A 26,791-nucleotide genomic window follows, 5' to 3' on the forward strand; every position below is an offset into this window, starting at 1 on the left:
GCCTTGCTGGGTAAAGTAATCTTGGTTACAGGCCTCTGGTTCTCATTACTTGGAATATTTTTTGCCATTTTCTTCTGGCTTAGAGCGTTTCCATTGAGAAGTCAGCTGCTAACCCTATAAGGGCTCCCTTGTTTGTTACTTCCTGTTTCTCCCTTGCTGCCTTTAAGATTCTCTCTTTATCTTGGAATTTTCCCATTTTAATGATGATGTGTCTTGAAGTGGGCATCTTTATGTTCCTCTTGATTGGGACTCTCTGTGTTTCCTGGATTTGTGTGACTTTTTCTCTAATCCAGTTAGGGAAATTTTTCCTCATTATTTTTTCAAATAGGTTTTCTATCCCTTGCTCTTCTTCTCCTTCTGGTATCTCTGTTATTCGGATATTATTACATTTCATATTGTCTTGTATTCAACTTAATCCCTCTTCATTATTTCTGAGCCCCTTTTTCTTTTCTTGGTCTTTCTGGATGTTTTTCTATTTTGTCCTCCAGCTCACTGATCTAATCTGCTTCACCAACCCTGCTTTTGATTCCTTCCACTGTGTTCCTCAGTTCAGAAACTGTATTCCTCATTTCCTCTTGGCCTTGTTGATAGTTTCTATTTCCCTTTTCATGTTGATATAGTTTGCAGCGAATTCATTGCAGTTTACATGTAGTTTCTAGTAAGTTGCTGTGAGCTCATGGAGCTTCCTGATAACCATTGCTTTGATCTCAGTATCTGATAGTTGACTTGCCTCTATTTTCTTTAGCATTCTTTCTGAGGTTTCCTCCTTTCCTTTTATTTTTGGATTGTTTCTTTTTCTTCCCATTGTTTCTGAGACTCTTCTTGTTAACCTCTGCTTTTTAAATTGATCTGTTCTGACTTCCTGGGTTATGTTATGAACTTCTGTGGTAGAATACCTGTGAGATTGAATGGTGCAGTCTCCTTTGGGTATCCTGGTGTTCACTGCCTACACCTACACTTTTTTTCATCATTTGGAGGGGTAAGGCAAAATGGTTTAAGATGGCAAGGTAGTATTCTATGCTATTTACAATAGCATCCAGTAAAGAAGAGATAGGAGATCCTTTGGCTGTGTATAGTGTTAACCATCATCTTCCACCCAACTAGCCACTTTTAAGAAAGTATGGAAAGAAGATAACACTCTGGTTGGGGAGCGAAGGATTGTGAGTTTGATCTAGGAAGAAGTGAGGTTTGGGGAGATCAGATTCTGAGGTAAGGTGAGAATGGAGGATAGTAAATAGGTGTAGTGTGTGAGATAATAGAGTTAACCACTACAGTAATAGAGTTCAGGAAACTGTGAAGTGGGCTAAGATCTGGAAGGGGTGTTGTGTAGAATTTACAATAGTAGGGAACAGCTATTTTTACAATAATATTAGAGGAACAATCATATGACAGAATCTATGAGATCTAGATACCTAAAATAGGGAGTATCAGACCTTCAGTATTGTGCTAACGGAACACAGGTGAAGTGAAGGACAGTAAATTAGCAATACAGTAACAATGGGAGAACAGGCGAAACCTGTCAAATGGTAAAATATAACCAGCCAAGCAAAGAAGACTAAACAGAAAGAAGAAGAATACAAAAATTATTCAAATGAAAGATATAAAAATAATGAAAAAATATTAATACAAATACGCAATATCTTGCAGGTTCTCTGTAATAACAAAGTGAAATTTGTCTCTCTGTCTTGCTTGTTGGGATGCCTTCTCTTTGCTTCCAACTCTGGCCTTTTCACATTTTTGTTTTACTTTTTTTTGTCTCATTTGTGGGTATTTCAAAAAAGGGAAAAAAGCAGACTAAGGGAGGTAGAAGAGATAAAATTAGAAAGAAATAAGGTATAAAAGGAGAAAAAGGAAAGAGAAGCAAAAGGAATTGAGAGATAAAAACAATAAAAATTTAAAAATAAAAAATTACTTTAAAAAAATCAAACAAACAAAACACCGACACACGCATGCACACATGCACACACGCACACAACCTCTTGCTGGTTTGAAACTGGCCAAACCAGTTTTTCTCTTCTTGCTGGCTGCAGCAGCCTGAGGGGTCGGTTTACTGGTGAGGTCTCAGAGTCTCCTGAGGCATGCATGCTCACTCCCCGTATTGTTTCTTGAGTTCTTTAAGGACTGAAAACAAGATTTCCTTGTGGCCTTTGCTAGCTCGTTGGCTCTGCTGGTTACTTATTCAAAGGGATTTCCCATTTTAGAGGAGGAAAATTAGAGAGAAGACTCTGAAAACCACGGTCTTGCATTTCATAGAGAACAGGTGTTCATTTGATATCATTTAGGCGCTCTTGCACCCCTGGGCTTCTGTAGGACCATTAGTTAGTGTTCTTTGACTCAGTAGTCACTGAATTTCCACTGAGGTGAGGAATCTAGGACATCAGGCTCATCTAGTCTTCTAAAGATTAAATAGTCAGCAAACGTTGTTAACTTCAGTGGAGTCTAAGAAAGGTATGGAAATGGGCTCCCTGCACTAAGCCTGCTCAGTCCCAGAATTTCAACCTGGGGACCCTTGACTGACGACAGTCAGGCAGTCTTTATTAGGCACCTACCATTCTCAGGACCTTTTGAGAGAAGTAATTGGTTTGCTCTTCAGAGCTCCAAAGGCCCCTGGGGTAACCCTCATTTGTTTCCCCCTAATAAAACTATTCCCCAAAGTCAGGCGACTCTAGTGCAGCACAGCTGACTGGCCTACCAGGACAGCTTCCCCCAAGGGAAAGTGATTTCCTTTCTGACTTCATTGTGGAGTCTTCACAGACTTGCAGCCATAAAGACAGTGCTGAGCTCCGGGCTATGGGGCCCTTGGGGTTAATCAGGCTTCTGAGAGTAGATAACATAGAGCCTTGTGGTTCTAAGACCCAAAGCCACTTCCCCCAACCCACTGAGCAGCATCACTTGGACATGTGAGCTGCTCTCTGATGCCACTTTTCCAGCTGTTCCCTTGCCTTCCTCCCCTAGTCCAGTCAGGCTGCCATAACTAAATACCACAGTTGGAGTAGCTCACCAGCTACATAAATTTATTTCCCACCGTTCTGAAGGCTGGAAGTCCAAGAGTAGGGTGACAGCATGCTGCAGTGAGGGCCCAGTGAGTATGATGCTGGCAGTGGGGTTGTCATATATGGCCTTCATTATGATTAGGCATATTCTTTCTCATCCTACTTTGCTGAGAGTTTGTCACAAATGACTGCTGGATTGTATCAAATGTTTTTTCTTCATCTACTGATACGATCATGTGGTTTTATCCTTCATTTTATGGGGTGAATCACATTTACTGATTGTGAATGTTGTACCAAATTTACATTTCCAGAATAAATCCCACTTGGTCAGGTTGTATGATCTTTTTGATGTATTGTTGTATTTGGTATGCTAATAATTTTTGAGGATTTTAGCATCCTTCATCATCAAGGATATCGGCCTATAATTTTCTTTCCTTGTAGTATCTTTATCTGATTTTGGAATTAGGATAATTCTGGCCTCATAAAGTGAATTTGGAAGCCTTCCCTCATCTTGAATTTTATGAAATAGTTTGAGAAGGTGAGGTGTTCTCAGAATGTTTGGTAAAATTCACCAGTGAAGCTATTCTGTCCAGGGCTTTTGTTTGTTGGGAGTTGTTTTTGATTCCTGCTTCAGTTTCACTAGGTCTAATATGTCTATTCATATTCTCTGATTCTTCCTGATTTAGTTTTGGAAAATTCTACATTTCTAGAAATTTATCCATTTCATCCACGTTGTCCAGTTTGTTGGCATATAGATGTTCATAATATTTTCTTAAAACCCTATTTTTTGTGTGTGTCAGTTGTTATTTCCCCTCATTCGTTTTTGATTTTAGTTCCTTAGGTCTTTTCTCTTTTATTCTATTTATTTTTTGTTTCTTCATTAAATGTTTGTCCATCTTCTTTATCTTTTTAAAAACCAGCTCCTGGATTCACTGTAATTTTTTAAGACTTTATTTCTTTTATTTCTGCTCTGATCTTAATTATTTCATTCCTTCTACACATTTTGAAATCCTCTGATGATGACCTTGGCTTTGTGGCTCCCTGAGGGGCTGGTAGAGACTGCCAAGTCCATGTTGCAGGCTGAAAGGATGCCCTGCACAACCCTGCTCCATAGTGAGTGTCTCCAATCAGCCTTTGAACTCTTTTTTCAAAGATTTTTATTTATTTTTAGATGGGGGGAGGGAAGGAGAAAGAGAGGGAGAGAAACATCAATGTGTGGTTGCCTCTCATGTGCCCCCTACTGGAGACCTGGCCCACAACCCAAGCATGTGCCCTAAACTGGGAATTGAATCGGCAACCCTTTGGCTCACAGGCCGGCACTCAATCTGCTGAACCACACCAGCCAGGGCAGCCTTTGAACTCTTAACTGCCTCTCAGCGTCAACTACCTGAGAGACTCAACCTACAACAATTGGTTCTAGAGTGGTCCAAAAAAGCAGGTGATAAGTTGGAGGCTTGGTACACAATTGTTCCTCATCCACCCCACTGGAAATGAGGACCACAACCTATGGGTTAGGTGATGTGAAGACAGCCCCAGGAACAAGGAAGCAGCCCAGCAGGTAGAAGTTCTCGCTGGAACTTTTCACTGAGCCTACAGGTGGAGAGGACTTTCCTAGCAGGCGAGAAGATCCAGGTGTGTGGAAAGTATGGGAATGGACAAGGGTGACTTCTGTGATTTGATGACCCACAAGGGGATGGGAAGCTGAGGGTGACTAACAAAGTGAAATCCAAGGGAGAGACCTGGAGTGTCCGCCATAGCTTCCAAAGTAGTCCCCATCTCAGGCAGTGGGGAAAAGTCAAAGCCAGATTTGATAGGAATGGCTGAACTTCCAAGACGCTGAACATTCAACCAAGGCAGGACTGCCATGCCAACATCAGAAGCCCACTTGGGAAAACCCACATCCATGACATATGGAACGGGGGTATCTGAGCAAAGACCTGAGGAAATGTGGACTCCCCAGATTTCTCTGAAAGGTCTGAGTCTGAGGCTGCAGCCCATCCCTTCCCATAAAGAGCTGCTGCGCCTGCCCTACACCTGAGAGAGCAACAAATTACACACATCTTTCCCGACAGGTGCCCTTGATCCCTGAAGGTAGGGTGACTAACCATCCTGATCTTCTGAGGAGAGCCCCAGGAAAACCAGGAAGAGGTGGCAGCCTACTGCCAGGCAGGACCCAGCCAGAGCGAAGTCATTACACAACACAGGCTGGGTGTGCCGGGCTTGGTAAGGGAGGAAAGGGACTACACCTGTCCTTCCCAGAAACTGCAATAAAAGTCCCTGGGAGCCACTGAAGGGCAGAAGCCAGGGGCTCTTGACGATGAACACCACTGACAAGGAGGCCCCCATAGAGAGTGGTGGAGCTGGGCAATACGACATAGCCTCCCTGAGGGCACAATGGGTCGCCAACCAACCAAGGTGCAGCCTAAAATGGAAACTCAAAAGAGCAAAAACAGACGCAGGAGGCTGAGGGCAGCTACCCCAATAAACAAGTCACAATGCCTTGCCCAGGTTCTGCCCTGGAGTCAGTTTTCAGACGTGGGACCGTAGACTAGGGAGGTACCTGAGTCCCCACGGGGAAAGGACCCTGCAGCACCATGGCAGGAAGAAGACACTAGAATGATCCCCTAGACCTTCCCAAAGGGACCTCCAGCTATGCATGGGTGACTGAACACTAGGAAATGGGAAACCCAGACAGATTGAAGCCAGGGCAATGCATTGTCCAATCTGACACTGACTTAGGAGACTCAATAAACTCTGTCTCCACATCCACCTAAGGAAGGCCCCCTGTGCCAGAGTTTCTGAGCAGAGGATGTCACTGGGTCCAACATACATGCTGGGCCAGTCTTGAGGATTTCAATGGTCTTGAGCAGGGAGAGCCTTGCATCCAACATCCTCCAGAACGAGGTGCTGAGCTTAGTGAGATGTCTTCTGAGGAATCTTTCAGAAATAAGACAAAATGGTAATACAGAATGAAGTCAACAGAGGAAAGAAAAATGCATAGAAAAAGAACTGAGAGAATACACCCAAATTATGAATGGTCTTGCTTCCGAGTGATGCCTTATGAGCATCCTTTGTCCTGCTTCTTCATACACTTTCTTCTCTTGCCATAGTGGCCACGGTGAGCATGCAGATACTCAAAAGTCAGCAAAATAGGTCTTCTGCACAGGACCCATTAGCCCACCCATTAGCATCCCATAACCATAGTTATGTGACGGCAACAGCTGCTCCAGGTCCCCCACACCCAAATTTCAGATAAATCAGCTGGATGGCATGTCTACTCAGTCACAGTATGATGTTTGGAAGCTCACCCACAGGCTAGGACAAAGTACTGAGGCCAAGTAGTGACCAAGTGGATTACAGAGACAAGGAGCATTTTCTCACAGGCAGAGTGCTGGAAGCAAGAGCACCTCCTTTGAGGGGACCACTCATCTGAGTTAACGGGCAGCCTCTAGCAGGAGGAGCACCGGGATAGTCCCTAACACGTGGTGTTGCTTACAATTCGGAAAGTCTAGATGAATGCTGCATCCAAACCAGGCCTGCAGAGAGAAAGAAACCAGTCCCTGAGGAGCAGAAGGAAGAACCTGAAACACAAAGCACCAAGGCAGGATTAGCACCCAAACTTCACAATGAGTGCCCACAACTCGATGCAAAAACAAAACAAAAAAACCACCAAGCAGTTCAATAGAAGAGTGGGCTGCAGGCAGTTCTTGGAGGAGGAAATGGGACCTGCTGAGTAGAGAAAATGGGAAACCAGAAATTTGGGTCAAGCAGGTCCCAGCGGGGTGGCACCACACAACCTATGGCAGGAACAAACTGGAACCCTCTCAGGGTTTCAGAGCAAAAGTAGCATGCAGAGTGGGGTAAAGAGGGACAGCAAATTGCAAAAGCAAGTGCCCAGAGGGCCATGGAGGTCAGGGAGCTCTTCAGGGTGCTGCTGGGGGGACAAGAAAGGTATGCTGACTTTTGGCAGGTTCCCTGGGCTCCAAAAAGGAGGCTATGTCCATGGTCACAGTCCCTTCAAAGAGCAATGGCAGAAATGGCAAGGATTTCCTGAAACAACTTGGCGTGGGTTATAGGGGTGGAATTGCAGGCTGGGGAAGAAGTGGAGCTTGAAGAGGAGCCTCTCTCCTGCCCCAGGAGGCCATGAGCATTGTGATAGTGGGGGGCAGCAGAGGCACAGTGTCTGGGAGGGAGCAGGAGGAGTCCCCAAAAGGCCTAGATGTCCTCGGACAGCTGCTGAATCTCCTGGACATCCACAGACAGCGGCCAAGCAGTGGAAGGAAGGAGTGTGCCAGGTCTCAGAGGTGAAGGCTGAACTGCCTGCCAAGATGACCAGACAGGGAGGGAGGGAAGGCTTGCCCCCACCAGGACTTTGTTTATGAGAGGGGATGGGTAGGGTAGCAGCTGCCAAAAGGAATGTTGCCCGGAGGTCAGAAATCAGATTGTTTCAGGGTTCTGTGCCAACACTTCATTTGTACTGAAATTTAGGACTGAGTTGCAACTGGGTCCCTTTGACAGGGGCAGCCAAATGCCACCCTACGCCCACCTGTAACATGGCCAGGACACTCTTCCTGGGCCCACCCACCTGGCAACGAATTGGCCTTGTGGCCACTACCCTTGGGCTTCCCCTTCATGAGACCACACTCCCCACCTTTACTGTACTGCTCCCTGAGGGAGAGATCGTACACCCTGTTCTCAGCACACACGAGGGTCAGAAAAAGCAGTCCTATAGTGCCATCACTGTCCCCCACGAGCAGACACAGAGTGTTAAGTCTCTAGTTCATGGGGCATGGTCTACTTCTCCAAACAACAGGATTTGGGAGGGACACCACAAACCAGCCATTCAGGGACCCTCCCTTATATCTTGAAACCCCCACAGGAGGTTCTGGCATGTTCAGCAGCAGCTGATAACCATTCTTGGGACAAGGAGCTGAGGAGGAAAAACTGACATGAATAGCATTGGACCTGGTGATAATTAACACCCTCTGTGGCCGGAGGCCTAACCCCTATGAAGGTACACTCTGCTTCTCACCTCGTGGCCAGCATTCCTGTCACCCCCAGCTTCTGCAAGGAGGGAGTAGGTGCAGCTCACCGAAAGAAAAAGAAGTCCTCTCTTGATTCAACATTTACTAAGCAATGACTGGGGCACGGGCACCTGGTTTACTGAAAGCAGCATGACACAGGCGTAGCCTTCAAAGAACTTGAAGCTCCTGAGGGAGCCCGGGCTCTCAGAGGCAGGCAGTTACAACCCTGGGAGATGAGAGCCCAGCGAAGGAAGGTAGGTGGGAAGGTACAGGGTACTACCCCAACTGGGAGTCAAGAGTACCTGGTGCTTGGGTGTGGGGTAAAGAAGGGGATGCTCAAGTTGCATCCGGAAGGACAGGAGTTTGCGGGGACAAGAGGAGGCAGGCACTCCAGGCCTCAGGAAGCACAGGAGCCAAAGGGGGAGTCCTGTAGAAGGTGCTCAGGGTGCAGGGACTCCGCAGCAGTGACCCAGACTATTGGGTGATGCGGGAGAGCTGGGACCACTGGAAGGCTCCCCCATGGCCCGCAGGTGTTTGGGCTTAAACAAGAGAGGACTAGGCGGTGTTTTCAGTCAGGGGTTGATGAGGACAGAAGGACAGATGTGCAGTTGGATGGCACCATGGAAGACCCACTGGAAGAGGAAACACAGGGTCATCCAGGCCAGTGGGGAGGCTCGGGTAATAATAGCACCAGGAAACACCCAGACCATGAAGCCTGGCCTCAGGGAGTAGCAGTGGGGACAAGAAAAGGAGCATTTATTCTGATCGGGTGTTTTAGAGGCACGGACACAGGACTCGGTCATCAAGTAAAAGAGAGGAAGGGCGAGGGTGAGTGGACACGAGGAGGCAAGTGTGGTGGCACTGAAAGGGGTGAGCCCCTGAGAGGTAGAAGAGAGGAAACAGCGGACAGGGAAGCTAGCTTTGTTCGGGACAGGTCAGCTTTTAGGCGCAGCAATAAACAGGGTGCAGATTTTTCTTCTCGCCTACAACAGAAACTGCAACACGAAGACCTTCCCTCAAGACCCTACTGGTACTACCAGGGAGTGGGGTGGGGGTGTGAGGCATGGGGTGGTGGAGGAGCTTGCAGAAAGCAAAACGGGCCTGGGCATTCAGCCCTGAGATGCAGGACTCGGTCCAGTTGTGCTGCCCTCTCTTGGCCTCTGTGTCCCGCAGGGTCCATTCTGAGGGTCCGCTTAGGGCACCGAGGACACCGGGCTGTCACTTTAACCCATGCCTACGAGTGCAGCGCAGACTGAGTGCAGATGTCATGGAAGTCAAATGGGCACTGCCCGGCCTTGGTCACTGAGTGGGCCTAGCCCAGCTGCTACAAGGTTCCCAGTGCCCAAAGCTACCTCTCTGCCAGCTCCGCCCCATTCTCCCCGTGGCTCCACCCTCGCTCAGCTCCTCCTCTGCAACTTCCCCCCAGGTATGCCCTGCTCCTCACCAGCTTTCCTGCAGCTTCGCTATGCTCCATCCCCAGTTACGTGCAGCTGAACCTTGCACCTCCACTGCAATCCACCAGCTCTGCCCTGCTTCACCCCCTGCTTTCTCAAAGTTCCGCCCCCAGTCAGTCCCACAGGGTCAGCCTCCGGATATATCACCCCACCAGTTCCGCCTACTCCCCCAGCTGTTTGCCACCGGTCCGCCCACAGATACTCTCCTCCCACCTCTGTCCCCTACCCAGCTTTCCCTGGATCCTCCTTCACCCCTGATGCTCCTTCTCCCCCAGCTCTTTCCCACAACTCGTCCCCAGATACTGCTACAAGAGCTCCGCCTCCTCCACCCCCTGCTGCAGATCCTCCTCCACCAGCTTTTCCACAGCTCCGCCCACCCCCAGCTCCTCCTGCAGCTCCTTCTTACTGCTCCGCCAAACCCATCCTGCAGCCCCTCTCCCTGCTTTCTCACACTTCTGCCCCCAGCCACACCCCCTGGCTCTTTTCCAGGTGTGGCACCCAGCTACTCCTCCCCTAGCTCCGCCTTCTCTCAAGCCCCCCCTCCTTGATTTGCCTAGCCCTGCCCCTTCCTCTCCCCATCCCCCACAGCATTTTGCCTTTCCCCTCCCTTTTTCGCCAGGGTCTCCAGGGCCCTGTCCAGCCCTGGTGTCCGGTGAGTCCAACAATATCTCCTAGCAACCGTGGGCTGCTTGCTTTTGTCCTTATGTGCCTGCCTGGCTGCTTGGCTGCCTGCGCTGGCTGCTTCCGGGCATGCGTACTGCTGCGTGAGGGCTTGCTGTCGCATTCAGGCCTGCTGCTGCATCCAGGCAAGCCTGCTGCTGTGTCAGGGCCTGGTGCTGAGGCTGAGCGTGCGTCCTGCTGCGTTCAGGGGTGGTGCTTAGGTATTTGTATGGGTCTATAGGCTTTTGTAAGCCCAGCAGACAGGAGTTCGTGTATCTGCCAGCCCAGGGTTTTTAACCAATGCCGGCACCTGCCACTTCTCACTGGCCTTTGGGGGGGGCGGGGCGCATCCACTATACCAGCCTGCTGCTCTGTGGCGTCTCCCTGTCGCATTCCGGGGTCCTCTCCTCATCCGGGCCTGGGAGGAGGTCGTTTCTGCGCTGGCAGTCTGCAGTCTCCTAGGGTGGCGGGGAGGTGGACTGCCTGGCCTGGTGGCCTCAGCTGGGTCATCCCAGGCCCATGCGACTTGCATGGCCAGTGGGGCCAAGAGACCTGCCAGGAGGGAAGCAGAATACTCTGCCCCCGCCGGCCTGCTCGGCCCTCCAAAGGACAGTACTTGAGGGTTGGGGTTTCTCCTCCCATGCATGCAGCTGGGAACACTCCCACTGCAGCCAAGGCCACGCTTTTCTGTCTCCTCCTCTGCTTACCTTCCCTTGTCCCTCATTCTTGTAAGTGTGTGGGGGACAGCGACGGGCCTCTGCCCATAGAAACGCGAGTGTACTAGTAGTCCGCATGTACAGGTCTGTCCTCCCCACTTCCTGCTTGGCCCTTAGGCTGTCACCGCCCCACCCAGGCCCCAGGCTGTGTGATGCACAGCTGGTTGCCCATGGCACCCCTCCCAGAGGGACCTACCCNCTAAAAATAGAAGTCCCCTTGTCCCTCATTCTTGTAAGTGTGTGGGGGACAGCGACGGGCCTCTGCCCATAGAAACGCGAGTGTACTAGTAGTCCGCATGTACAGGTCTGTCCTCCCCACTTCCTGCTTGGCCCTTAGGCTGTCACCGCCCCACCCAGGCCCCAGGCTGTGTGATGCACAGCTGGTTGCCCATGGCACCCCTCCCAGAGGGACCTACCCAGGATGACACTGAGGGAAACAGGATTGTAGGGTCCCCAAGTTCTTCCCATGTGGTGATATGAGGGGAGGTGAGAGTCTTCTCCTCTTGAACGCAGCATCTGCTAGGACAGATGGTTGTAAGGACACGACCCGCCTACATGAAATGACTTTCTGTGCAGGCTAGCTGAGCCATCATGTGGTCCCTGACCAGGAAGGGGAGGAGAGAGCCACTGCCCTGATTCGGAGAAACAAACCGTGAGTGAAAGGCCAGAGCCATGTGTGTTTCCCATTAGTTGGAACCTCCTCAGTCTTGATGGTTTCCAGTCCCTGCTGTGTAGAAGACTGTTCTGGTATATTAGCCAACACTGCTGTCTTGTTCCTAATGACCTTTTCTCATTATCCCTCTTGCCCTCGTGCAGGTGAAGAAGCAGAGACAAGTGGAAGAGTGTTTCTTCCTCAGGCCACCAAGCAGGTACTCTGCATTGTGTGACAGAGCACTCAGCCCCCTTCGTGCCTTTACTGTTGCCTCAGTTCTCCCTGGGGGTGCCACCCACACAGTTCAGGTCTCCTTGTTGTGATTTTGTGGGGTTGATGAGAAGAGGGCCAAGGAACTCAATGGTGGAAACCAGGCATGTATCTCAATAGAAGAAAAAGAAGTGGCCAGGCCACAGGGGGACATCCAGCCTCCATCATAAATAATGTAAACCCGATGACTAGGGCGACCCTTTGTCACCCGTCAGATGGGCAAAGCCTAAGCACAGTGATGATGCTCAGGGCCAACGCGCGTGTGAGGAAATGGCACCAGGCCCAAGGTTGGTAGAGCATACACGGGTGAGCTTCGGTGGAAGGCCATTTGCTGGCATGTATCAGCATCTCAGAAGTGCATGCATGTGACCCAGGCATCCTCCCAACAAGTCTTCAGTCAGCGAGTGTTTGTAGTAGTGTCCTTTAGAGTGGCAGGAAGTGCAAAGCAGCCTGTGACTCTTTCTTCATCAGTAGGGGAAACTCAGTAAGTCGTGGGGCAGCCAATAAGGGGGTACCATACAGGCAGCAAAAAAATAGGCTAGAAGAAAATGTACAGACGTGAAGGAATATGCTTGAAGTGCTGCCAATGGCAAGACTGTTCTCTGCCCTGTGGAGATGTGCAGGAAGGGTCTATGCCTCTGTAGACATTTGTTGGGCTGGTCACTTCGAAGAGCCGTGGCACGAGTGGCTTAAACAACAGACAGGTATTGTCTCACGGTTGCAGAGGCTGGAGGCCCGAGATCAAGGTGTCCACCGAGTTTGCCTCTTCTGGGGACTGAGAGAAAATCTGTCCATCCTGGTCCCCAAGGTTCTGGTGGTTTGCAGGCAAGCTTTGGCATCCCTTGCCGTGTAGATCTCGACCTTCCTCATCACAAGGCATTACTCTCCTGGGTGCATGTCTGTCTGTAAATTCCCCCTTTAGATGAAGGCACCAGTCATTGGATGAGGGTCTCATTTTAACTTGATTACCTCTGTCAAGCCCTTTTCTTAATGGATAAGGTCTCAGGAACAAGGTCCTTGAGTGCACAAGAAGGGTGGGGTCCAGAGCACAGGGGAAGGTGGCCCAGCCAGAGAAAGGGAGGGAAGGCGGAGGAGCTGGGCAAAGGGACTGGCGGGACAGTGGGTTGGGATGGGAGTGAACACGAGGCAGCTTTGTCCTTTGGACCTTGTCTTTGAGAGTGGGTGTGTTTTCATAAGCACGAGGACATGATAGCTGAGGTGAGGTTTATGTCCTTTAAAGACAGGAGGAGAGAGACAGATGAGAGTGGGGCTGCTCATAGGTGGAGGGCAGAGCCAAGGCTCAGCCCCATGGTGATGATGGGCAGCCCCTGGTTGTGACTGTCCTGTTAGGTAGGTGCCAGGAACTCACAAGCCCTTGGAGACTGAGNCGGCACACCCAGCCTGTGTTGTGTAATGACTTCGCTCTGGCTGGGTCCTGCCTGGCAGTAGGCTGCCACCTCTTCCTGGTTTTCCTGGGGCTCTCCTCAGAAAATCGGGATGGTTACTCACCCTACCTTCAGGGATCAAGGGCACCTGTGGGGAAAGACGTGTGTAATTTGTTGCTCTCTCAGGTGTAGGGCGGGTGCAGCAGCTCTTTATGGGAAGGGTTGGGCTGCAGCCTCAGACCCAGACCTTTCAGAGAAATCTGGGGAGTCCACATCTCCTCAGGTCTTTGCTCAGATGCCCCTGTTCCATATGTCATGGATGCGGGTTTTCCCAAGTGGGCTTCTGATGTTGGCATGACAGTCCTGCCTTGGGTGAATGTCCAGCGTCTTAGAAGTTCAGCCATTCCTATCAAATCTGGCTTTGACTTTTCCCCACTGCCTGAGATGGGGACTACTTTGGAAGCTATGGCGGACACTCCAGGTCTCTCCCTTGGATTTCACTTTGTTAGTCATCCTCAGCTTCTCATCCCCTTGTGGGTCATCAAATCACAGAAGTCACCCTTGTCCATTCCCATACTTTCCACACACTTGGATCTTCTCGCCTGCCAGGAAAGTCCTCTCCACCTGCAGGCCCAGTGAAAAGTTCCAGTGAGAAAGTTCTACCTGCTGGGCTGCCTCCTTGTGCCCGGGGTTGTCTTCACATTACCTACCCCCCAGGTTGTGGTCCTCATTTCCAGTGGGGTGGATGAGGAACAATTGTGTACCAAGCCTCCAACTTATCACCTGCTTTTTGGACCACTCTAGAACCAACTGTTGTAGGTTGGGTCTCTCAGGTAGTTGACGCTGAGAGGCAGTTAAGAGTTCAAAGGCTGCCCTGGCTGGTGTGGCTCAGCGGATTGAGTGCTGGCCTCTGAGCCAAAGGGTCACCAATTCAATTCCCAGTTTAGGGCACATGCCTGGGTTTCGGGCCAGGTCCCCAGTAGGGGGCACATGAGAGGCAACCACACATTGATGTTTCTCTTCCTCTCTTTCTCCTTCCCTCCCCCCATCTAAAAATAAATAAAAATCTTTAGAATAAAGAGTTCAAAGGCTGATTGGAGACTAACACCCACTATGGAGCAGGGAGGGAGCAGGGTTGTGCAGGGCATCCTTTCAGCCTGCAACACAGACTTGGTATTCTCTACCAGCCCCTCAGGGAGCCACAGAGCCAGGGTCATCATCAGAGGCCCGCACTTGGCCTGGGGTGGGGGTGGAGGTCAGGCTCTCACAGTGTCCTGGTCCTTGCAATACATACTGATGGAAGGGGTGAACCGACACCTGGAATCGGTGCCACAGGAACGGGTGTATGCTAAGTAGCACACATAGGGCAGCAGCCACCTTTGCGTGGGCAGAACTGGCTCCACCCTGTGGCCAGCCTCTTGGGCATCAGGCTACTGCTGGGCCAGGAAGGGGCTGTCCTTCCAGCACATTTGCTAACTAACTAGGCATCTGTCAGCCCTGTAAGTGTACCGGAAGGGAGGGGGCAGATCTTGGTGAACAACCTAAGGCAAAGCAGATGAAAGTCAGCAGATACCCACCCTGTAAGAGGCTCTTGGTGGTGCAGGCACACAAGTGCACCCTCCTCTCTACTTCACTCAGGGCAGGGAAATTGTACCTTCCAGGCAGACCTATAAACTGCAGAGTGTGAAATGAGGCAGTATGAAGTTAGGTGAAAATGAAAAGGAAGGAACCGATGGTTCAGGGCAAGAGGCTTCAGAGAAGGGGGGCCATTTGAACTGCATCTTGAAGATAAAAGGGGTCTCCATAGGTCAGACATGGGAGAAGGCTGCCTGAAGGGACCAGGTGCATTTAGGGAACTGAGAAGGTTCATGGCTGGAGCAGACACATTCGCAGAGAATACCCAATCTGGAACCGTGAATTCAGGTTCATTTTGTGATTGTTGACTTAGGAACTTTTTGGTATGAGATTTTTGACATGATGTGAAGTTTCTTTCATTGTCTGTAGAGGCAAGTGTCTGTGTATATGTTGTGTGTGCTCTGTGCACACACTTGAGTGTGTCCTTAGCTACCCACCCAGAGAAGGCTGTCTCCTACCTCCACAGAGAAAGCATGGTGGGAAGCAGAAGCTTTCTTCTATGCTTGCAAGCCTCATATGGATCCCTGGAACCACCACTGCTGGAGTGTGAGTCTAAGAAAATCACTTTATTTCTGTAAGCCTCAAATTTCTCATATGAAAAATTGGCACAATATAAACATCTCCCTCTAAGGAGTAATCAAGTTTTTCAGTCTGTCTCATGGAGATGAGCATGGCACCGGTTGATTCATGTGAGAGAAATCTGTAAACCATAAAGCACTTGACCAGTGGTTAAAAGACATCTGTTTTCCCCAGAAGGTTTTGAAAAGTAGGGAAGAATGCCGGGGTCCTGGCCTGAGTCTGGAAGCCTGTAGATGAGAGATAGGCAGACTGTGAAAAGCTGCCAGCTTGGAAAGGAGTAGGGAGAGCATTGCCACTCTCAGACCCCAGTCCCCAAAGTTCCTACAGGTTGTGGCCTGGCTGGGGACTCAGGTACCATCCATGGATTTTGACCAAAGTTGGGGAGGTAGTGTAAAATGACTCAACCTGAAAGGATTTGAGAATTGAGGGCTGTATCAGTGCTAGGAATGAATAAAGCGGAAGCCTCTTTCTTTATCTGTGTGGGAGTGAATATCAGCCCAAATTTCCTTTATCCCATGTGATGTTAATATGTTTTGCTGTAGAGATGTCAGTGTGTTTGCTGGACCCTGCAAGAGTATATTACTAATGTATTATTGTCTGTGCCCCTTGTCCCCTTTCTGAATTCTGAAACTCACCTGACTCCAAGAATCTGGAGTGAGGTGTTGTGCACATTTGAAACTAACACCAGTAGGAGCCTACATTTGTTGAGGGCTTTTATAAAGGGCCAGGGTTTCTCAATGTGTGTCCTTTCTCTAGCCCGCAGCCAGCAGGGATGCTCTTCCTTCGAGAAGCAGGACTGAAGCCCTGCCTCTGGCCAGCTGGATGGCTGGATACCCCACCTCCTGCTGAATTGCATCAGGATGTGAAATCTCATTTGATACCTACCACAGTTTTCACTGGTGGAACTGGGATAAAAAGTAAGAAGGTTGTTGACAAGCATGTGTACACTAGTCATTCATATCCCTGACAATCTGCTTGCTCATCGTCTTGTTTCAGAAAATCCTGAGCCCTGTATGGCTCCCTAATGGAGTCACACAAAGTTATAGGCCCGCCCACAGAATTCTGGGGTGTTGCATGATTTGGGCGTCTCTGATTTTGAAATGTAGCCCCCTTATAGCCATAGTCCTAATATCTTTTAGCTTCTTATGTGACTTATGTCTTAGACTACATTCCCATTCTTATTGAAAGGCCCTGACTTCTGTTCCAAGTTGAACTCGTTGCTTAGCATATGTACAAAGACTACTAGAGACTTTTGTGGTTTTTAGGCACTCTGTGCTTTTGTCATACGTGTGAGTTTTTGCAATATCTCAGTTATGCTATCTGTTGAATGAAATCCTATGATATCTTGGAGATCTTGCTTCCAGAGTCTCAAACGTTTCTTTTTAGTCTGGGCTGGGTAATCTCTAGGCCTGTTGCACTGTTGTCATGCTGGAGAATTTCATATATATCCATATTTATGTGATATATATGATATCATACAAGCATGACTCTTTTAATGACAGGGATACATTCTGAGAAATGCATTGTTAGGCAATTTAGTCATTGTGGGAATATCATACAGTTCACTTACATAATAAGCCTAGATATATGCACTACTACATACCTGGGCTCTGTGATACAGTTTGTTGCTCCAAATCTATACACCTGTACAGCCTATTACTGTACTGACTACTGTAGGGAATTGTAATACAGTGTTTACTATTTTTTTGTGCCTAAAAATATCTAAACATAGAAAAGGTATAATGTAAATACAGTAAAAAAATTTAAAAAATGGTACACCTGGGTAAGGCACTTACCGTGAGTGGAGCTTGTGGAAGGGGAAGTTGCTCTGGGTAAGTCAGCGAGTGCGTGATGAGTAAATGTGAAGGCTTGGGATATTGCTGTGCACTACTGTAGACTTTATAAACATGGTTCCACAAGCCTTCCCCCTCGTTCCTTTCAACAAGGTCAGAAATAGAACATCAAAGCTGTCAATGCTGCTCCGTGTACAGGGATGAAGGCTGGATTAATTGGAAATATTGAGGAGAAACTGGCTGGATAAAGTGTAGATCACCCTAACACTAATTGTCAAGAGGGAGTGAAAGGTGGTGCGAAGATCAGTAGGAGTAAGAAATCAAGATGCAGAAATACGGGAACATAGGGGATTGTCATGGCAATGTGTTTTTGATGATCGCATGTTGGAGCAGTGCTCAGTTCCAGGAACTTTGTGGTTTAATGTTGAAAAGTGGTTGTTTAACATGAGGAGGGTGTGAAACTGAGGTCTTGATCATTTGATTTTGGAAATTTGAGTTTGGTCCCTTTTACCCTCTCTGGCAAAAAGGGCTCTGTGTGGCACTGAACTGATAGAAGAAATAAAATGTATCCATGCTTTATGTCATTACAACCTAAAAATATTTCCAAAGTACAGGGACAGGCTGGCTCCGTAATACCACAGAACGCTTTTACTTAAGTGGCTGTGGCACGTATTACTTGTTAAGGAAGCTCCTTTGTACCTGTGAATTTATATAGGATCTTCAGAACTCAACAAAGAATTTGCAGCACTGTAATCTGAAGACCATCAGGCTAGATCTCGGAGGGCTGTAGCGACCTCTGAATATGTCACCCTGGGCGTATGGGCTTCTCTGTGCTGAAACAGGTCAGTGGCTGAGTGATTGGGAGGTAATTTTCACACTCAAAAGTGAGGTGTTGTGGGTGAGAGGGGATCTATTGCCCAGGCCCACACATACTGCTCCTGTGAGAGAAACAAAGTTCCTCCTGAACCACATATCCTTTCATTGCTTATAGGAAGTTAAGCTCCATTATAATCTTGCGGTATCACTGTCATATATGCAGTCCACTGTTGACTGAAATGTCATTATGTGATGCATAGCTGTATATGATATATATCATAACATATATCTTATATAACACATATATTTTTATTGGTAGTGGTGGTCGTGATGGTGGTGTATTTCCACCCTTCTTTGGTTTGCTAATGTTCATTCTTAAATAGCCTCCTAAGAAAGGGTTGAATAAGAGGTAAGTTTTTGAACCCTTGCACATCTGAAAAAGTCTTTATTCTCTTCTCATTCTTGTTTGAGAGTTTGGCAATGTAAAAACCTCATGCTGAAATTTTAAGTAATTCTTTTTTTAATCTCTGCAAGCTTTGGAATCCTTTCTTATCCTTGGTGTTCTGAATTTTCACAAAACTTTGCTTCAGCTTGGGTATGTTTTCATTCAGTGTGCTACACACTTAAGCCATTTCAGACTGAACTCAGTTTTTTATTTAGCTCTGAAGTTATTTTTCCAATATATCTTTTTGTAAAAAGATTTTATTTAGCTCTGGCTGGTGTAGCCCAGTGGATTGAGCTCGAGCCTGTGAAGCAAAGGGTTGCCGGTTTGATTCCCAGTCAGGGCACATGCCTGGGTAGCAGGCCAAGTCCCCAGTAGGGGACACATGAGAGGCAACCACACATTGATGTTTCTCTCCCACTTTCTCCTTCCCTTCCCCTCTCTCTAAAAATAAATAAATGAAATATTAAATAAAGATTTTATTTATTTATCTTTACAGGGGAAGGGAAGGAGAGAGGGAGAGGAATATCAATGTATGGTTGCGTCTCGTGCGTCCCCTGCTGGGAACTGGCCTGCAACCCAGGCATGTGCCCTGACTGGGAATTGAGCTGGGATCATCTGGTTCACAGGCCCGCGCTCAATCCACTGAGCTATACTAGCCAGGTCCAACATATCTTTAATACTTTTCTCCCCTCCACTTTTTCTTTTCCATTTTTTATGTCAGTAAGATGTTGGCTTTCCTAATAGACTCTTACATTTTGTTTCACATTTCCTACACTTTATTTTACCTATTTTATTGAAGCATAACTTACATATGGTAAGGTATAGAAATCTTAGTTGTAGAATTTAATTTTTTATATGTAGCCATTTATGTAACCACTAATCAGATAAACTTCTAGAACATTCCCAGCACCCATGAAGACTTCCTCATGCCATATTCCTGGTCAGTACCTTCACCAGAGGTAACCAATGGTAGCCTTACCACCATAGATCAGTTTTACTGTTCCATTACTTCATATAAAGCTAATTGCACACTATGTACTGTTTTTTGTCTGGCTTCTTTCAATCAACATGTTTTTGGAATTCTACTCCATTGTTGCGTGTATCAGTAGCTCTTTTTTTACATTTATTTCTAATTATTTTATAGCTGTTCAAGTATACTTGTCTGCATTTACCCCCCACTACTCCCCACCACCTCCCTCCACTGATTGCTAACCTCCCTTGGTTTTGTCAATGTGTCCTTTATGTAGTTGTTCCTCAGAACACTTGCCCCCATTGTATCCTCCATCATCCCCTCTGGCTATTTTTGGATTGTTCTTAATTTCAATGTCTCTGATTGTATTTTGTTTTTTTTTTCTTTTGTTGATTATGTTCCAGCTAAAGGTGAGATCCTATGGTACTTGTCCCTCGCCACCTGCTTTATTTTGATTAGCATAATGCGCTCCAGTTCTATCCATGCTGTCACAAGGGGTAGGAGCTCCGTCTTTCTCTCTGCTGGATAGTATTCCATTGTGTAAGTGTACCATAGTTTTTTGATCCACTAATTTGCTTATGGGCACCTAGGTTGCTTCCAGCACTTAACTATTGTAACTTGTGCTGCTATGGGCATTGGGGTGCAAAAGTTCTTTTGGATTGGTGTTTCAGGGCTCTTAGGATATAATTCCAGCAGTGGAATTGCTGGCTCAACAGGCAGTTCCATTTTGAGTTTTCTGAGGAAATTCCATACTGTTTTCCATAGGGGCTGAACCAGTCTGCATTCCTACCAACAGTGCACTAGGATTCTCTCTTCTCCACGTCCTCTCCAACACTTGTTTGTTGCTTTGTTTATGATGACCATTCTCGCCAGTGTGAAGTGGTATCTCATCGTGGTTTTAATTTGTCTCTTTGATGGCTAGAGATGCTGAGCATCTTTTCATATGTCTCTGGGCCCTGTGTATGTCCTCCTTGGAGAAGTGACCATTCAAGTCTTTTGCCCATTTATTAATTGATTTTTTTTGTCTTCCTGCAGTGGAGTTGTGGGTGTTCTTCATATATTTTGGAGATCAAACGTTTGTCTGAGGTATCATTGGCAAACATGTTTTCCCATATAGTTGGTTGTCTTTTCATTTTAATGCTGTTTTCTTTAGCCATGCAGAAGCTTTTTAATTTGATGAGGTCCCATTCGTTTATTCTTCCCTTTGCATCCCTTGCTTTAGGGGACATATTCAGTGAAGATGTTGCTGTGTGGAATGTCTGAGGTTTACCTGCTGATTTTTCCTTCTAGGACTTTTATGGTGTCACAACTTATATTTAAGTCTTTTATTCACCTTGAATTTACATTTGTGTATGGTCTAAGTTGGTGATCGAGTTTCATGTTTTTTGCATGTAGCTGTCCAGATCTCCCAAAACCATTTGTGGAAGAGGCTATTTTACTCCATTTTATTTTATTGCACCCTTTGTCGAATATTAATTGACTGTAGAGAGTTGGGTTTATTTCTGGGCTCTTTATGCTGTTCCATTAGTCTGTGTGTCTGTTCTTCTGCCAGTGCCAGGCTGTTTTGATTACAGTGGCCTGTAATATAGTTTGATAACAAATATTGTGATTCCTTCCTACTTTGTTCTTCTTTCTCAAAATTGCTGCAGCCATTTGGGTCATTTTTAGTTCCATGTAAATTTTTGAAGTGTTTGTTCTGTATCTGTGCAATATGTTATAGGTTTTTAATAGAGCTTGCATTGAATTTGTAAATTGCTTTGGGCAACATGGACATTTTGAAGACGATAATTCTTCCAATCCATGAGCATGGTACATGCTTTCATTTGTTTGTGTCTTTCTTAATTTCTTTCTGTATTTTTGTGTGGTGTTCTAGTACAGGTCTTTTATCTCCTTGGTTAGATTTTTTCCTAGGTACTATATTTTTCTTGTTGCTATGTCAAAAGAAATTTTCCCCCTGATTTCTGTTTCAGATATTTCCTTGTTGGTGTACAAAAATACCTCTGATTTTTGAATATTGACTTTGTATCCCGCTGTTTTGCCAACTTCACTGATTAGGTTGAGTAGTTTTTTGGTGGAGTCTATAGGATTTTCTGTGTACAGTATAATGTCAACTGCAAACAATGACAGTTTTGCTTCCTCCTTTCCAATATGGATGACTTTTATTGCTTTTTCTTGCCTGATCGTTCTTCCTAGGACTTGCAATACTTTGTTGAGTGGGAGTGGTAAAAGAGGTCATCCTTGTCTTGTTCCTGATCTTAGCAGGTGAGATTTCAGTTTTTGCCCACTGAATATGATGTTGGCTATAGGTCTCTCATACATGGCCTTTATTATGTTAAAGAATGCTTCCTCTATTTCCACTTTGTTGAGTATTTTTATCATAAATTGGTGTTGTACCTTATCAAAAGCTTTTTCCGTATCTATTGATATGATCATGTGATTTTTGTCTGTTGTTTTTTAATGTGATGTATTGGATTTATTGATTTGCAAATATTGTACCATCCTGCATCCCTGGGATGAATCCCACTTGATTATGGTGTGTGATCTTTTTAATGTATTGGTGGATGCTGTTTTATCCTCAATATTTTTTTGAGGATTCTAGTGTTTATGTTCATCAGTGATATTGGCCTTAAATTTTCTTACTTTCTTATGTCTTTATCTTGTTTTGAGATTATGATGATGCTGGCTTCATAAAAAAGAGTTTGGGATTTGGTGGAATAATCTATGAAGGATACAAGTTAGCTCTTCCTTAAATGCTTTTTAAAATTCTCCTGTGAAGCTGTCTATTCCAGGGCTTTTGTGTGTCAGGAAATTTTTTATTACTGCTTCAGTTTCATCAGGTGTTATTGGTCTTTCTACTTCTTGTTTATTCAGTTTTGGAAGATTATGTTTTTCTAGAAATTTTTCCATTTCTCCTAGCTTTTCAAATTTTGAAAGCCAATCAAACAATGTAATTAAAGAAACAATTATAATAAAGAAAACTAAACTGATGGAAGTGAATACAAAATGTTAATAAAAAAGAAGTAAAAATAATGAAAAATAATAGTAATACAAGTACACGATAACATGCAAATTCTTTGGCATAGTAAAGTGAAATTTATCTCACTATCTCAGTTTTTGGGATTAGCTTTTTGATGCCTCTTTCAGTCTGACTGTGGTTCTTTCACAGTTCCAGTTCTTATTGCCTCAATTGGATAAAAGAAAAAAGAAAGAAGAAAGAAAGAAAGAAAGAAAGAAAGAAAGAAAGAAAGAAAGAAAGAAAGAAAGAAAGAAAGAAAAGCCTCCTGCTCACTTTAAACAGGCCGAGGGAGTTCTTCTGGTCTTCCTGGCTGCAGCAGGCTGAGGGGGGTTGGATTTTGCTTTTCTCTTTTCCTATGGTTTTGTGAGGTTGAGAGCCATTGTCTGGGCCACTTGCTTCACAGTTGCCCAGCCTCCAGCCCAGTTCCTCAGTCTGCTATTGAGCCCTCAATTGCTCTTCTACACCAGGTCGGTGCTTTCAATCCGCCAGTAGTGCTATCCTTGGTGTTCACCAACTAGGGGCCACTCACCACCTTCTTGCTCTTTGCTGTCCTAGACGCTAGGCACTTTCAAAATCTCTTCAGGGTAGTTCAGCTTCCCCACTGAGTTATGTTTTTCTGGGGACTGCTAACTGCCTGAGCCCTGCTGCTCTCTTCTGCACAGGGGGTAGGGAGGGCCTTCTTTTGCCTCTTAGATAGCCAGTCCTACCACATGGGGTGGGACACAGCCGAGGTTTTGGCTGTTGTGGCTGAGAACAGGCAACCAGGGCAGCATGGGCAGCTGCTGCAGGAGAGGTCCCTAAACAGCCAACGAGAGCCCTTTTTTTGGAACAAAATCCTCCTTTTCAAGCATGCTACTCCTAACAAGTGTCTGGCCTCTCACACAGTCCAACTTTCCAATCCGACCAGAGACTGTCCAGGTCAGGGTCCATCACAGCTCAACTCTTCTCCCTTCTTTAGGCATCAACCAACTTTCCAATTTCTCTGTTAATGACCCAGCTGGCATCCACAGTCGCAGTGGGTGAACACCGCCCCTGTGAGTCTCCCACTTTGTCTTTATTCTCCCAAGAGCCTTCAAGCATCCATGTCTATCCTGGTGTTGTTCTATCCTCCCTGTTTGGCAGGGGAGGGAGCTGTTAATTTGGCTCTCTTCCAAGACTCCTATGGCAGGCCCATCAGGGGCCAGGCCTGGGCCTGCAGCAGCCATGGTCCCTGCACTGGTCCCAGGGACCTTACTGTCCCAAAGAAATCTCCTTACAGTATGTTTTTCAGTGTCCTCTACAACTTTGGCCTCCAACCTTCATATATGCTGGGATACCGCTGGCTGTTCACTCTGTTCCTCAGAAGATTGGCTGGGTGTTCCATCTGTACAGAGGAGGGGAGTGTACTCAGCTCCCATCTTCCTCTCTGCCATCTTCCAACTCTGGCCGAGTACCCCAAGTGTTATTTTTTATTTCTGCATTGTACTGCATTTTGTGACTAAATCACAGTTTGTCTATTCAAAGTATTGGATACTATTGAAGGGCATTTGGGTAGCTTCCAGTTTGGGGTTACTACAAATAATGCTAGTATGAATATTTTTGTACATGTCTTTTGGTGACCATATGTACTCATGCCTGTTGGGTATATGCATTGGAATAGAATGGCTGGTTCATAGGGTAGGCATATGTTCAACATTGGCTTTACTAAATACTGACATAAAGTCTTCCATAGTGTTTGCATGAATTCACAACTTATATGTACATTGTGTGCAGGTTTGAATTACTCCACATTCTTGTCAGTACTTGGTGTTTTCCTTTCTTGTATTTCTGTTCTGCATTTTATAGTTTTTCTCAATTTAATATTTAATTTTTTTCATTGGATTTTTACTTTGTAATTGTAGTTTTAATTTCCAAGTGATCTTTCTTGTTCTATTGTATTTTTCCTAGTTATTTGTTTTTGTTTTCTACATTCAAAATCTCAGATTATTCTGAGGATACTAATACAAGATATTTTTGATTGCCCTCTTTTGAGTTTCCTGTTCCTTTATAATCTTTTTCTTCCAGGGCCAACTTTGCTAATTGTATTTCTTGATTATTTCTCTTTCATCCTGTACACCATCCTCAAATGTTTGGCCTTTCTTTGTTTTCTGATTACGTTTAAGATTAAGGCTGACTGGTTACTGTGTGTACATGGATGGGATGTATTGTTTGGCAGCCTTTGTTTCCTTTTAACATGTAGGTTATTAAATTATTTATTGTATTGAATTTACAAAGAAAACAGATAATGCATCCTGTAGAAAGAATAAAAATGTATTCAGGATTTTATTTTTAACTGACAGCAAACAGAAATCCTTTAGTAGCTCTGGCTGGTGAGTTTCAGTGGATTGAGTACTGGCCTCCAAACCTTTAAAGGGTCACCTGTTCAATTCCTGGTCAGGGCACATGGCAGGGTTGCAGGCTAGGTCCCCACTAGGGGGCATGCAAGAAGCAACCGCACATTGATGTTTTTCTCCCTCTCTCCCTCCCTTCCCCCCTCTCAAAATAAATACAACCTTTATTTTTTATAATATATTTTATTAATTATGCTATTAGTTTCCCATTTCCCCCCTTAATTCCCCTCCACCCTACACACCACCTCTCATTCACATTCCCCCCCTTTAGTTCATGCCCATGTGTCATAAGTTCTTTAGTTTCCACATTTCCCACACTACTCTTGCCCCCGTATCTATTCTCTCCCCACCATCTATGCTACTTTTGTACCTTCTCCCCCTCTCTCCTCCTCCCACTCCAGTGTTGCTAACCCACCATGTATTCTTCATTTCTGTGGTTCCACTCCTGATCTAGCTGTCCTCTTAGTTTGCTTTTGTTTTAGGTGTGGTTGTTAATAACTGTGAGTTTGCTGTCCTTTCACTGTTCATACTTTTTATCTTCTTTTGCTTAGATAAGTCTCTTTGACATTTCATCTAGCAAGGGCTTGGTGATGATGAACTCCTTGAACTTGACCTTATCTAAGACACACTTTATCTGCCCTTCCATTCTAAATGGAAGCTTTGCTGGATAGAGCAATCTTGGATGTAGGTCCTTGCATTTCATGACTCGGAATACTTCTTTGCAGCCCCTTCATGTCTGTAAGGTCTCTTTTGAGAAATCAGCTGACAGTCTGATGGGAAGTCCTTTGTATGTTACTGTCTCTTTATCTCTCGCTGCTTCTAGGATTGTCTCCTTCATTTTAATCTTGGCTAATGTAGTTATGATGTGCCTTGGTGTGTTCCTCCTTGCGTTCACTTTCTTTGAGACTTTCTGAGCTTCCTGGATTTCCTGGAAGTCTATTTCCTTTGCCAGATAGGGGAAGTTCTCCTTTATTATTTGTCCAAATAAGTTTTCCACTTGTTTCTCTTCTTCTTCTCCTTCTGGTACCCCTATAATTCGGATGTTGGAATGTTTGAAGATGTCCTGGAGGTTCCTAGGCCTCTCCTCATTTTTTTGAATTCTCATTTCTTCATTCTTTTCTGGTTGGATATTTCGTTCTTCCTTCTGGACCATTCCATTGATTTTAGTCCTAGTTTTCCTTCCATCACTATTGGTTCCCTGTGCATTTTCCTTCATTTCCCTTAGTGTAGCCCTCATTTGTTCATCTAATTTGTGACCAAAATCAACCAGTTCTGTGAGCATCCTAATCACCAGTATTTTGAATTGTTCATCTGACAGGTTGGCTATCTCTTGGTCACTTAAAACTATTGGCTCTAGGGCTTTGAGTTGTTCTGGTGCTCAAGCTGTAATTTTTTGGTCTGGTCCCACCAGTTACATATGATGGGCGGTGCCTTAGGTGTTCACCAGGGTGGGACAACTCCTCCCCCCACCCCCATTGCTGGTTTGTGAGCCTGTATGTAGGGGCACAGTCAGAGAGGTAACAATGATGCTTGCTCCATTCTCTCGGATTTCAGTCCCCGCTGCCGCTTTCCACAAGCAAATTGGGCCTTCTGGTGCTGGTTCCTAGGTGGGTGGGCTTGTGTACATTCTAGGACCCTGTAGGTCTCTCCAACAAACTCTCCTGTAAGGCCAGGAGTCTATTCTGGCACCTATGCCCCCACAAGTGTTTTCAGTTGGTGCTTTTAGACTTTATTTCCCGTTGCTGGGGCTCTGGGTTGCACAGTCTGTTTCATTGCTTGTTTTTGCCTGGTTTATCTGCGCATGAAAGTGTGTCCATGGTTAGCCAGCCACCTTGTGCGTCTCGGTGGGTCTGCTTGTTTCTTCCCCATGCCCAGGGTCTGCTAGCCACCACTTTTGACTGCCAAGACCTCTCTCTGCTGGACACCGACTTCACCCCTGTTACCGGTCTGGATGAGTGGTTGTTGGACTTCCATACAGTTCAATTTTCTGTCTGTTCTGGTTGTATTTTTGTTT

At 46.1% G+C, this 26,791-nt stretch overlaps 2 long non-coding RNA genes across 2 annotated transcripts; one reads left to right on the forward strand and one right to left on the reverse strand.

The window, feature by feature from the left end:
- Window positions 1-5,149: 5,149 nt before the first annotated feature.
- LOC118996041 (uncharacterized) lies at window positions 5,150-9,799 on the reverse strand. The gene is made up of 3 exons (XR_005068413.1): window positions 9,462-9,799; window positions 6,490-6,574; window positions 5,150-5,930 (listed from the first exon to the last, which is right to left on the reverse strand). It is a non-coding gene; the product is annotated as an uncharacterized LOC118996041 (long non-coding RNA).
- Window positions 9,798-13,150, forward strand: LOC118996040 (uncharacterized). Its single transcript, XR_005068412.1, has 3 exons — window positions 9,798-10,123; window positions 11,424-11,499; window positions 11,664-13,150. It is a non-coding gene; the product is annotated as an uncharacterized LOC118996040 (long non-coding RNA).
- The last annotated feature ends 13,641 nt before the right edge of the window (window positions 13,151-26,791 follow it).

Source organism: Sturnira hondurensis, unplaced genomic scaffold, assembly GCF_014824575.4.
Source record: "Sturnira hondurensis isolate 20B ecotype Veracruz unplaced genomic scaffold, ASM1482457v3 Scaffold0010600, whole genome shotgun sequence".
NCBI lineage: Eukaryota > Metazoa > Chordata > Mammalia > Chiroptera > Phyllostomidae > Sturnira > Sturnira hondurensis.